The sequence below is a fragment of the Mustela lutreola genome, chromosome 11 (assembly GCF_030435805.1).
Source record: "Mustela lutreola isolate mMusLut2 chromosome 11, mMusLut2.pri, whole genome shotgun sequence".
NCBI classification, from domain to species: domain Eukaryota; kingdom Metazoa; phylum Chordata; class Mammalia; order Carnivora; family Mustelidae; genus Mustela; species Mustela lutreola.
The window spans coordinates 22241866-22254399 of record NC_081300.1 but is presented as its reverse complement, the minus strand read 5'-3'; positions in this window follow the sequence as shown (position 1 = coordinate 22254399).

Sequence of the window (12534 nt, the reverse complement as noted above, 5' to 3'; positions counted from 1 at the left end):
GTATATTTATACACCTCCCCCCACACACACTGTGAAAAATCTACATTCTTATTTAATTCTTACTTGAGGTTGTTTGTAGGTGCCTGGTACGTGGTCAGAGCTCAGTATTAGCCAACATTAAAAATGTGATTTTCCCATTTCACAGATGAGAAACAGAGGCTGTGGGAGTTGAAGTAACTTTCCCAGGTGGCAGCCATACATAACAACCAAGTCTGTGTGAACCTCTGTTTCAGCTGGCTTTGCGCTTGACAGGTTTTAGGCTGTTTCCCATTTTCCAAAGACCTGTATTCAGTTCTAGCTCTAAGATCTTAACAGAGACCTAGCTTTCATTTTTCCCTTTACAAGTGATTTTAAATTTGGACCAGTAATAGAAAGCCATTAAGGCATTTGGGTGATCCTCATAGTTTTCCTATTGGTAAATTGTGTTTTTTTCTTGAGTGATATTTCCCTAGTTATGCATTTTCATTCCTCTTCTGTTAGACCAGCAGGCCTTTTGTGAGCATAATAAGTTTTGAAAGAAATGGAATGATATATTAATTAACCAAGCTAATTAGCTTGAAGAGCCTTGATTTTTTCAAACCCCAAAGCGTATACATTATTTCTGGAAATATGTGTTGGGAGATCTCGGCTGGGGCGGTTTTGGCAGAAGGAAAAGCAACCCAGCAGAGCTTAGTAGGAGAAGCAGCTCTTGGTTTTAGAAATCATGGGAGGGAATTTTTGGGGATTGAATTCCCAGTGACCAGGTTTTAGCTCTCAGACAGTTTTTGATATGTCAAAAATCACATATCATTCGTGCACGATGCATAGCATGCACCACAGAGCAAAACCACTTTTTACTGTAAGCCCAGTGTTCACACTGAAACTCACTCCAGTGGAGGACCTTTCACAAACACTGTTTTGAGAGTGGTTCTGGTTTTTGATGCCATCAATTGTAGGTAATTAAAAACCAGTTGTTTACTTCAATTTGAAAAGCAGAATGAAGCAGAAAGTGAACTACGTCCAGAAGTTATGATGTTTGATTTCATCAGTAACAAATAATATCAAATTCAGCTGAAACTATCTTTTCCACATTTTTAATCACCATGTCAACTAAAATACATGTATAGAGGGAGATTCTTAAACTGTATAAATGTCACTAATATTCTTCTCTGCTTAATATATTACGTGGTTATTTGGTGCTTTATAGTAGACATAACCCTGTCCGCAACCAGTCCGAGTTCTATGAAGAGACTTCTTGAAGTTGTGTGAATGCCAATGACATAATGAATATCAGACATGGGATGAAAGATATTGTGCAAAGGAGAGTAGTTTGGGGAATGACAGGAATTTGGATGATTGTGTTTCTTCCCAGTCTCTTCTGTGCACAAGAATGGTGTGTTTGCACACCTGTTAAAGTTGTTGGAGTCTCATGCTGCAGAAAGTCTTGCTTTGTGTTTGGACACAACCATCCCAGCAGCAGGAGCAGCAGGAGAAAAGCTCCATTAAGATTTTTCCAGTGTATGGGGCTATGGACATTGGGGAGGGTATATGCTTCGGTGAGTGCTGTGAAGTGTGTAAACCTGGCGATTCACACACCTGTACCCCTGGGGATAAAAATATATAATATGTTTATAAAAAATTAAAAATTAAAAAAAATAAAAATTAATAAAAATTAAAAAAAAAATAAAAGATCTTTCCAGTGTAGGGGAAGACAGAGCCATTTCGTTCTGGCCTCATGCTTTGAAGCTCAATGCATACCCACCTCCCTCAAACATTCTATAGCAATAGACAAGATCCTAGCAGGTTAAATCCAATAGGACACTTTTTTATCTCTACATTTTACTTTTTTTATGAAAATAATACAAGTTTATAAATTATAAATTCAGTTGCTATCTAGGCTGCAAAAGTAAAAGGTGAATGTCTTAATTTACTCTTCAACACAGGTCATGCTCCATAGTCCAGAAGTGATCTCTGGCAACCCTGGTAGATATTTTTTGAGGGGCATTTGGATTTGGCTCCCCATGGTACACATATTCCAGGAAAGGCCATTCACATCATTGTGAGCGTCTGTGCAAGAGGCTGTCCCTGGCATTGTGCTGAGGTCATCCTGTACTGGGCACGGCAACCTGTAGTAATACCTACATCTGTGGACTAAGGCAGGGGGGCGTTGGAGGCCTGTTTCTTCCATCATCAACTTGCTCCATGACATTGGATGAGTCACTTGTCTTCTCTGCTGTTTTAGCTAGTTGAGGCATCTGGAGAAACCGACTTTTTGTGTGTTGGGAGTGGATATTGGAAAGGAGGGTTTCTGAAGTGTTTTCCACCTCTAAAATTCTGTAAATATGCTGTGCATTTTCCTGGCAACTGGTAGTTTTACAGCCACAATCCATAACACAGGATATTGGACCACAGTTCTCAAGATTCAGTGATCTGACAAGAGAATTGATTTTTGACTTATTATTTAGGTTTTGGCAAATTATTGTTTCCTAGTTGCAAATTAAACTCTCACCACAGAAGCATTTTCTTTTATGAGGGCCACTCATTTTCTCAAAGCAATCCATACTATATTTTATACAGCGATCTCCAATACCGTTAGAATGTGTGAAAACTGCCCCTTTGGTAAGAGTATTTCAGTAAAGCTTTCATTTGGGCTGTCAAGATTCTGTCAGCTTCCTGCAGATGAACTGGAAAAAGGGAGAATATAACCCTTGGGTTCTTTTTTCCCTGAAGGACTTCATAGGATGATTTCAGCAGCCTTCCTAAGCACACAAAAATGTGTAGAGGTTGACTGTTTTTTGTTCGTTTTGGTTTTTTTGGGAAATGAGTTTTCCAAGCATTTTCAGCTTTGTGTTTCTCAATGCATGCTCCATAGGGAAGAGGAGAGGGAGTTTTCGGATATAAACTGCTGCCTTTGGGTCATCTTTGAGCAAGAATGTCTCCACACAATTGAAGTTTGGAGAGGCTACTATTTATTAATAGCCAGGGGTCATTTAGGAATAAGGACACCCGCCGATTACAAACTACATTACTTTCTAGGTGTGAATTGTGTTCTCTCTGCCCTAAGTGTACAGAGGATAACATACGGTTTCATCTTGGTTCCTGTGTTCTTCAAGAACTCAGTCTCTGATGTGTACATGCATGGTTAGCCCACCTGAAGAGTTCCTCTGTGCTTCTGTTTCATCTTGTAGATGAATCCATTTTTGCAGTGGTTCATAAGTAAGACCATCCCCCCCCCCCATAGGACATTTGGTAATATCTAGAGATATTTTGAGTTGTCACAATAGGGAAGATTTTACAGTAAATTTCCAGATAAAATAGAGGGTGCCCAGTTACATTTTAATTTTTAAAAAAACAATGAGTAATTTCTTAGTATAAATTGCCTCATATGTATACACCTACTAAGAAATTACTCATTGTTTACCTGAAATTTAAATTTAATTTAAATGTGTTTTTATTTTCCAAATCTGACAGCTCTGTGCTATTGAGATAGAGTGGCTAGTCTGGGGATGTTGCTAAACATCTTATAGAGCAAAAGACAAGAAAGATTAACCTGACCCAGCATACAAAAAAAGCGATCTGCTTCAGAAACCCTAAACTATTATAATATCTTATATTGTAACATAGTAAATATCTATGTGAAATACAGTATGGATTTCAGTAAGAAATGGGTGGCTTGTCAAAGAAAATGTTCCTGTTGTGGGACTTTGATTTACAACTAGGAAACAGAGTAATTTGGCAGATCCTAAATAATAAATCAGTTCTCTCATGAGGTCACTGAATCTTGAAAACCATGTGCACCTTCTGAAGTCCTCCCCCTTTTGATCTATTTCACTAAGACAGGGAGCACCTTCCTTTCAGGGAAGTCTTGTATATGGTAGATACCTAACTAATGATGATTGTGGGTTGATTAAGTAACAAAAGCTTCCTTGCATTGAGAGATTATTAAGTGCTGAACTCTCTGCTAACCACTTCCTACATATTGCTTCCAATCCAAACAAGGAGATTATTATCCCGATTTTTTTCATATGGAATTATTATCTTATTATTTTATGATTATCCCAATTCATTGTCATATTCTAATTTTTTTCAAAAGTTACTGCCTTGGTTCATAGCCCTAGAAGATGGCTGACATGGGACATGGATCCAGGATGTTCTGCTCCCAAAACTTCGATCCTTTCATGACCAGAAACAGTAAGCCCAGGCAGCAAAATGCCTTCAACAAGGGAGATATTCTTCTATGAGGCATCTTTGTTTGATTTTCAAGTTTTTGACTCCCCAGTAGACTTTTTTCCTATCGGTTTATTTCTGATTCTTCCCTGTTTCTCAGTAGTTGAACAGTGACTGCAGATCACTTTGGAAGTAGGTGGATCTATTTCCAAAACCCTACCTGCTGGGAGACACCCCATCATTTCTCATGCTGCTTCTGTCACTCTTCTAGTGAGCACACCAGGGTGAGCAAGGGAGGAGGAATAGCTGTGGCCATGCTGGGCTCCTGGGGAGCTGCAAGAGGCTGTTCTGCCCACAGGTACTCCAATTTGTTAGCAGTCATTGGGGTTTATTTTTTTCCTCTAAGGAATTAAAAAAAAAAAGTTTGCAAATAGTTCATTTTAAATCTGTGGATCAGATTTGACACTAATCATTTGGTTTTGTAGATGAACAGAAGGCTCAGTCCTTCCTGCCCTGCAGAGCCCCACGTTGGTCTCTGCTCCTCAGCACATGCAGTAGGGGCTCAAAGAGCTTCAAGGAGACCTATTTCCTTTTAGGCTGATGGGAAGATACGGGAAACAGTATCGTGAGTCCTGGCACCTGCTTAAGTAGCCAAGAATCATAGTCACTTGTCACATTAAGCAAAATATTATATAAAGGAAGGCTATACCTAATTTGCCAATGTCAGTAAATGTCCAGTTGTTTTAATTATTATACTTTCTGAGCAGAGTACAATGTCTCACACATAGTGAACACTCGGTTTCTTAGCAACTGGAATTTATACAGCCCATTTTGTGGATTCTGTCCCTTCCTTTGATAGAAGTTTTATCATCTTGCTTTTCAGCCCAGTATAAGAGAAGAACAACTTATCACTCTGTGTGTGTGTGTGTGTGTATGTGTGTGTGGATACACGTTTATTTGCACTTTTAGTCTTCCTTGTACAACTATCCCATTATTCAATTCTGAAACCAGTAGTGTAGAGTAATATTGTTTCCATCTAGCCTATGAAGGAACAGGTGGTTGGAGATATTAATTGGCAGATCCCAAGCTTCAGTAGTTTTGTGAGTAGCAGAGTCAACTTGGAACTCAACTTCTTTTCCAGAGATTTTTCTTCTGTGTCCACAGCTAATGGCCAAGTATAAGAGCTTTCAAAGGTTTCTTCACCATTATGGATCTCAGTCCCTAAAGTCAGGTTGTATTTATTTTTAAGGAAAGCCAACAAGCACACAGGTAGACAGTAAAGACAGATTCAGTTCTGTTGCTAACTCTGTAACCTCAACATACATATATAGTCTCAACACATCGGAAGGAGTAGAAATTGTTTGACTAGAGGTGTAGGATACGGTTTTAGTTTGAGAATATAGGACTTGGTAGGGATGAGGAATTCAGACTTGCCTTTCCTGCTGAGACATGAAGACAAGATAGATTACCACAGTTTTTGGTCTGCTTTGACCATTAGTTGTCAATGAATGCTGTCAACTTGCCAGATTCAGAATGATCCATAGATTCCAATACTTTCTCAGTTTGAGGGCCTAGAAAGAAAAAATACTTGGGTTCTTTATAGAAGGCACTGCTCAAACTTTAATTGATGCCACATTGTGATTGAGAGTAATATCATGATGAAACAACTCTGCTTTCTATGGATTTATCTCTGGATCCATTATGGGTTGGGCAACTGGAAGTGTACTTACTGTGCTTATGCTGCCACACAGTCATGCTCCTTTGTCACCATATCTTCGGAAAGTGACTTACAGATGCATGGGTAGGGAAGTGTTAGATGCTGCTCCACTGAGATCCTAATGTCAGACACAAATCTGTGTATCAGCTTTAAAACTGCCAATATGGTGCTATATGTCAACTATTCAAGTCCTCAAGTTCTTGGCATAAACACTAATAAGTCAAAATCATATCTGCTTTATGAGTCATACAGATTGCCTGTTAGAGCACACATGCTCATTTGGTTATGTGTGAATAAGGACCCTTTCGGTCTATTAATTATGCTTTAGAATCAACGTGAAGCTCCAGGTAAGTGGCTGGTGGAAGACAGATAGATGGGTAATAGAATGAAGCAGAGTAATTGTATTGGGGTTCCTGATACACAGTTAGTAAGCTGAAATATGGTATTGTTCACCTAATAACAAACTCCTCCATCTGTGCTGGAAAGAGTGGCCATTGCTGAATCACTGTCATGTGCAAAAAAAAAAAGGGGAGCTCAACTGATTTGAAGCCTGGTTGCTACATTTCCGCATATTAATGTTATTAACAGGATGACTGTGCAGGACTTCTGATAGAAATGTTATAGTCGAGTCTGATGACTTATAGTCATAAATAGTATTATCACTATTTGTTGTCACTATTTGTGACTAGAAGTACTATCTGGATAGTATATGCATAAACACAATTCACATTCACTTTGCACAGAATGCAAACTGATGGGAGAAGAAAAAATTAGTTCTAATTGGCAGTGGGTTCTTTATAGGCCATCATTCCTCAATGATATCAGGGGTTTGGCAATGTTATTATGTGTGCAGCAGGGCGGTATCTTACTGCAGTGTTGCTTTGCTATCTCTGTTTTTGCTGCCCTTATTGGTGATACATTCTTTAATTTGGCTTGTTCCGTTTGCTCAGCTAACAGAATGACACTTGATTCTGTTAATGGAAATAGAGGAAGACAAACATGATAAAATTATAAGGTGGGAAGACCATAAAGTTGTTCTTCATTTTCCAGTCTTTTGCATGGTTGGAATCAGATTATGTCATATGGTAGCATCTGCTTCAGGCATGGAGATCTAGGAGGAAGAAAATCACATCATCTTCCTTTAAGGTGTTCTTCCAGTCTTACGTCACTGTTACAATTTTTTCTTTGCAAGGGAAGCTGTTTGCCTTTTGTTGACTTATCCATGCTAAAGTCGGCACCAGATCCAGGAGCTAAGAAGTGATGAAATCAGTTTTCCACCTAATGCCTTCCCTCTTTTCTTGTCCTTGGAATTCTTGCCGGGGCTTTTGCTCTGAGATGGGATGTATAGCAAGTGTTGAGCATAGTTTTACTTTCGATATCTGTGGGGTCATGGATGAGTCATTTCCTCTCTGAACCTTAATATCCTTATCTATTAAATGGGAAGGTTGACACGCCTCTATGTAACAGAGAATCACTATATCACTGATTCTTAACCTTGACCATATGTGTCCCACAGAAAGTTTAGAGCAAATGCAGTTTGGAAAAACAAACAAATAAACACTTTAAATGGTTCTAAAATGTATTTATTCATCCTTGAATGCTCCAAATCACTGGTTCTTAGAGTGGAGGTCCACCTAGGAACTTACTAGAATGCAAATTCTTGATTCAGAAACTTTGGTGGTGGGACCCAGAAATTCACTTATTAACCTCTGTTTTATTTTTATTTTCATGGACAACGAAGTTTGAGGACCACTGGGCCAGATGTGGACCAAGACTGTGGTCCCCTAACCACCTAGATCAGTACTACAAGGGAGCATCTTATAAATGCAAATTCATGGTCCCCACCCAAGATCTACTAAATCACAATCTCTGGAGCTGATGCCCAGAAATCTCTGTTTTAATATACTCCCAAGAATATTCTGAAACATGTTAAAGTTAGGGGGTGGGGGAAACAGTGTTCTAGATAAGTGGTTCTCAAAACTGAGTACACATTGACATCTGGAGGAGTTTTAAACAATTCCAGTGCCTGGACCCCACCCACAGACCAGTCACCTAGATTTGAATGTGCAGCCACGGTTGAAAATTACTGGATTGGATTATCTTTAAGGTCCCTTCTAGATTCAGGTTCCATAATTTAACATACTTCGGCTGTTTCCCTAAATGTTCCCGATGTAGGATATACTTCTCAATCTGCACGATACTTGTTTCATTCAGCTCATCAAGGCATCAAATATATCCTCATTAACTATACTCAGCACCTCTTATAAGGCTACAAATTGAAACTAACAAATGCAGTCTGAGACGCTCATCTGTATTAGAAGGACTTGGTCCTAATAGAGCTACTCCTATCCTAAAGTCATGTGGACCTCATCTTTCTTTCGCTGTGTTGCATTACACTAGCTCAGGATACTGTTTGCAACATATTTGGAATTATACAACTTCCAGTTAAAAAAAAAAGAACAAAAAAGTCAGCATCCGTGGACAACAGGCTTTGGAAGCCAGGCTTTTAAGAATTATTTCCCGCAGCTTCCCAGACCTTCATCCTAATGATGAACACCTGTGTTAGGTCAAATTGGCACTGTTTCCTGGTGATCACTGGTTTTCAGGTAAATCCAAGGAGCCTTCATAACACAGGTTTTCAACCTAGGTTTAGGCTGGACACGGTGGCATCAAGCAGAGAGCAGCCAAAATGAGCGGTTGCAGGTGAAAATTTGTCTGAAAAATAGTTAGCGAAAATCTTTGGGAGCTGCAGGGATGTCTGACAGATTGGCAACTCACTTTGAGAAAGAGACTACCCTCCCTTCCAATTCCCAGGCACACAGCCTGTGGCTAAGTCATCAGAAATAAAATAAACAGGGAAACAGGAGACGGGAAAACAGCACCCTCTAACATCCATCAGCAGTGTGAGCCAGAACTATCAATGCAGATAAATAGACAACGGTCCTTTGTGTTTATATTTTTCTTCACTGAGGTTGCCAGCGTGAGCTTTCAGAGGACTCCCTCCACAATTAAAGGCAGGCAGGTTCTGGGGGAACATGCTAAAATCCAGACCAAAACAGAGTATTTTGATGTTTAGATTGAAATCTACTGTTGGCTAGGAGAGGGGTATTTATTGTGTCTGAAGACAATAATACTATTATCCACCCAATAATTATGGTCACAAAACTGCTCAGACAAGCAGCAGGCTATTTCAGTCAGAAAGGACTGTGGCTTTGCCTATGGCGTTGCTGGGTCCGTGGACTTTGGTTTTGCATAGTTTAGTGGGGTTTGAGCTTTCGCTGCTATCGTACAAGGAGTGAAGAGACTTTTATGCTCCTTCAGGGTTGAGAATGTGTATCCTCCAGTCTTTTCAGAAATGCCACAGATATTCAGGCCAGAAATGTGATCAGGAGGGGATTTGCTGAATGGAAGGCCCAATTACGAAGATACAAACTCGGTGGGCATTTCTAAGAAGGGAGAGCTGGTCCGATGTCCAGTTGAGAGGCCTGTCGAACCTAGACATCTCCAGGTTCTCTAGCCAGCTACCTCTGGTCTGTCCATCCTGAGCCAAGGCTCTCCTTCCTGTTATTCTGACAAATGAGAACCAAAGCTGCTGTCTCCGATTTGGGGAGTCACGTCTGGTGTGCGTCACAACTCACGCCGAGCTGAAAGTCCTTTTCATTTCCATCATCAACACTGATTCCTCAACCGGATATCTGCTTTTTCTCCTTAACACAGACAATTCCTCAACCTGGAGCTCTTTGTTTTCTCACAGGCTTCTGAGCATTTCCACACATTCACAGAAGTCAGGCTATATCTCTAGGTGGGCTACGCTCCCTGAGGATGTCTGAGGAAATGCTGCGGGTGAGGCAGCCAGCTTCTTTCTGTCCGTTCTGAGGAAGGGGCCAGGCCTCGGCTGTGGGCTGGCAGTCAGACCACCTCAGGTGTAAGCACCAGCCCTGAGACCCAGGACTGTACCACTCAAGACAATCTGTGCTCCTTTCTGGGGTTTCCTATTTACTGACTTTTAAAGCAGAAAATAGAAGAAATATTACCACAGTTTAATTGTATTTTTCTGTTTGGGACAACAGAGTGCTACTTCAAAAATAATAAGACAGCCTTTGAGAAACCTGCTGCCATCCCCTGAAAACACGTGGAAGAACAACATGGTCACATATCAAGGGCACAAGCCCAAGCCACTGAAGGAGCTAGGGCTTCTGGCAGATCAGAAGAAAATCCGTTGAAACTCCCCCCTGATTTTCTGGCAATCAGGTGATCACGGGATGCTGCTTCTCAGCATTTCAGTCCGCCCACTAGTTCCTCCAGACCTCTGCTGTGACCTTTTTAACAGAGAAAACCTAGAGGTTAATTAATAAACAATTGTTCGTTCCCAAACGTTGGCCTGAGCCAACTGAAAAAAGTCCAGAAATGGCCTGAGCTTCTTCATTCCTTGTTAGGAAAAAGCTCTGTGGTTCAATATTAATTCCGGTAGCTCTTACAACTCCCATTGGGATGAATATTTAATCAACAGAGCAGTTGCCTTTTGATTTCATTATGGAAAAGTTTCAATAAAATAGAATAGTGCATTATATTGTAATGAATGGCAAACACTGGTGAATTTTCATTTAAAATCAATAAGTTGAACCAGGCCGTTGTTTCGTAACTGATGGGTCATCTCGATTTAATGAACAGTAACTAAAAACATATTAAATAAATGCCTGGCATGCTGAGCCAAAAGGCTATTCCCCCATAAAGCTTTGTAATCCTCAAAGAGAGTGCTGTGTTTTGTTAATTTTTCCTGAGCTGATGCCGAGAACAATACCAAGCATGCAGTGGGTACTCAATAATTGCAGGTCAGATTGAACAAATGAATAAATAAAATCAATGCATAGAAAAGCATATTCCTGGGTGGCTCAGTGGGTTAAAGCCTTTGCCTTCAGCTCAGGTCATGATCTCAGGGTCCTGGGCTCGAGCCCCGCATCTGGCTCTCTGCTCGGTGGGGAGCCTGCTTCCCCCTCTTTCTCTGCCTACTTGTGATCTCTCTCTCTCTGTCAAATAAATAAATAAAATCTTTAAAAATAGAAAAGAAAAGAGAAGCATGTTCCTGTGTAGAAAAGGATGCAGCACTTTGCTAATTGTAGCCACCTCTCAGTGAATGGTGATGATCACAAGGGAGTCTGTGGTCTAAAAAGACCTGTTCTTATTTTCCTAAATGCTTATAGCAGTGATTCTCAAACTTGAGCTTGCACCCGAATCACTGGGAGATTCCTGGGCCCTACTCCCAGAGTTTCTGATTCAGCGGATTTGTGGATGTGGCTCCAAGGATTTGCATCTCTAAGTTCCCAGAGGATTTGCTGCTGCTCTCCTAGATGGGACACTTGGGGAATCATTGGCTTATAGCAGCTACCTGTACTGCCCACGTGGCAGATTCCATTTATCATCTGCAGGTGAATTTTTTCTTGGAGCACAGATCCTCACACCGAGAAAGCACCTGGCAAACATTTGCGGACTACGTAACCGGTTCTAGCCTGGCGGTTACCGTATGCCTTTGTGGCTTTGGCTCATAGGGATCCCTCACACGTGAAGGGCAGCATATCAGCTTTTCCGCTGACCTTCCCTTTTTTTCTTTTTACTTTGCATGATGAAGAATTGCAATGCGAGGTCTACCCAGCTGTATATTAATTTCTTTGGGAGCCTACCTCGGCCTGTTGCTAATGCTGCCCACGGTTGCTAGAGTTGTGTATCTGACTCATCATGCCTTCGCGCAGAGTGGCGGGCAGAATAACACAATGTACTGGCGAAGTCCTGCCAGTGGCCTTGACTAGCTCGCCACCTTTACATTTGTATCATATCTGTTTCAATTGTTTCCCCAACTCTATTTGCTTCTTTTTTTTTTTTTTTTAAAGATTTTATTATTTATTTGACAGACAGAGATCACAAGTAGGCAGAGAGGCAGGCAGAGAGAGAGAGAGAGAGGAGGAAGCAGGCTCCCTGCCGAGGAGAGAGCCCGATGCGGGACTCGATCCCAGGACCCTGAGATCATGACCTGAGCCGAAGGCAGCGGCTTAACCCACTGAGCCACCCAGGCGCCCCTCTCTCGATTTGCTTCTTGCTGCAAACTATTAATTCTAGGTGGCTCTGGATATATCTGATTAGGCGGAACATGGAACTGCTCTCTGTCTCCTGGAAAACTGTAGGGAAAACAAAACCAACTTCTTATGGAAAGAATGGATAAAACTGACAGGTATTTTGACTGGGGTGTTTGATTTGTTTACTTTTCAGTAAGAAGAGGGGCTCTAAGGCCTCATACAATTTCCCTGCTTTTCTTTCTCAGCAAAAAGACTGATTCTAGGTAATTTTGTTGTTGTTTAAACTTTGAGTCCATAAGTTGGTAATTAGCACAAAGCTAGTTGATTGATCTACTCTGGTAGGTGGTAGATTTTACAACCTTGACTCCCCATAACCCACGTTCTTTTTTTTTTTTTTAATATTTTATTTATTTATTTATTTGACAGACAGAGATCACAAGTAGGCAGAGAGGCAGGCAGAGAGAGGAAGGGAAGCAGGCTCCCTGAGGAGCAGATAGCCTAAAGCGGGGCTGCATCTCAGGACTCTGAGATCATGACCTGAGCTGAAGGCAGAGGGTTAACTCAGTGAGCCACCCAGGCGTCCCAATAACCCACGTTCTTTTA